At 41.9% G+C, this 1,504-nt stretch overlaps 1 pseudogene across 1 annotated transcript; it reads right to left on the reverse strand.

Moving 5' to 3' along the window:
• Positions 1 to 825: 825 nt before the first annotated feature.
• On the reverse strand, positions 826 to 1,223 carry LOC308500630 (small ribosomal subunit protein uS8-like; annotated as a pseudogene). The gene has a single exon. The product of its transcript is annotated as a small ribosomal subunit protein uS8-like (transcript).
• Between the last annotated feature and the right edge of the window lie 281 nt (positions 1,224 to 1,504).

Below are 1,504 nucleotides of genomic sequence, written 5' to 3' on the forward strand. Positions count from 1 at the left end.
GGCTTTAGCTCCACTTATCTATCCTCAAGTTATGAGGACAAACAGACTGAATCAGTAATTTCCTAGACTCAATTCAAGAATGTCAAGGAAAGAGTATGAGTAGCCAGCTTCAGTCAAGTGCTCAGTTCAGCTAAGAGTTACAACTCAAAGCATGCCATTGACCTTATATTTTTATGCAGAGGGCACCCCAGAGCACAACATTCTGTAGAATAGACTGTGAATGATGCCCACTGGAGTTGTACCACCACCCTGAACCAATCAGCTGGAATCTGGAGTCAGAGTCTCACTGTGGGAACCTGACAGTGAGTGCTCTGTTCCTGGAACCATTGTGGGTAGGGGGAGGTGGATATGCAGGAAGGGGAAATAACCATATGTGAGGGAATTATTGGGAGCTCAGGGTACAAGCTAACTGATGTCCATTATGAGAGCAACATACTGATTTTAAATATATTAGACCAGGGGTAGGCCAACTACAGCCCATAGGTCAAATCTAGCTGTTCCTGGTTTATATAAATACAGTTTTATTGCAACACAACCACACCCATTTACTTGTGTTGTCAGTGGCTGTTCTTGTTCTACACTGGCAGAGTTGAACAGTTGCAACAGAGCTTATAGAGTTCATACAGTGTGCAATATTTACTATCTGGCCATTTACAGAAGAAGTTTGTTGACCCCTCTAGTAGACCCCTGCTATTTAAAATGAGGTCCACAAGCTAGCAGTCAGCCTCACCTGGGAGCTTCTCAGGCCTCCACTTGGAACTACTGAATCAGAACCCTCTTTTTTTCCCCATGGAAGCATTTTATTTGCATGTATGTGTTGCATTTCTAGAAAAAGAATCCTAAGATTTTCCCTCCTGTGTGCTTTCGTCTTGTTTCTTTGTCCATGATGCTAGCTTAAGTTGTCAGTATAATGAAATCAAACTGATTGGACAGGAGCAGATTATTCTGCCATTTTTCTAGATTTTCAAGTTACACATCAAATCTGGGCCTGATTACTCCTCACTAACCTGCCCCTGAGGTTCTCAACAATTTCTCCAACTGTGTGATCATCAATGATTTCAAATTCTCCAGTGTAACCATGCTTCAACATCACAGCTAGATACTGGACGATGACTTCCAAGCATGGCCTAAAAAGAACCTAGAGTTCGCCTCTTATTGGTATTGGTGATGCTCTTGAGAGCATCAGCCAAAACATTCATGTGCACCATCATGATGGCATGGAAAGATGGCAGACAGACCTGCATTTTAACAAGGTCCCGAGATGATTTGGAGGCACATTAAGGTTTGAGTAGTACTGTATTCAATTCCTCAATGGGGACAATCAATATTATTGAAATTTTCATTCCACAAAGCCCCATTTAGTCTGTGTAACATTAGGGTGCCACTGTCCCTGGATTTATAGTGGGTTTTTTTCGGACCATATCATTACCATCAGCCAGAATCAGCCCACACAAAGCAATACCAGCTACAGTTTGTTAAATGCCTACTTATTCATTCTATTATA

The sequence above is a fragment of the Rhinolophus hipposideros genome, assembly GCF_964194185.1.
Source record: "Rhinolophus hipposideros genome assembly, chromosome: 8".
In the NCBI taxonomy this organism is placed as follows: domain Eukaryota; kingdom Metazoa; phylum Chordata; class Mammalia; order Chiroptera; family Rhinolophidae; genus Rhinolophus; species Rhinolophus hipposideros.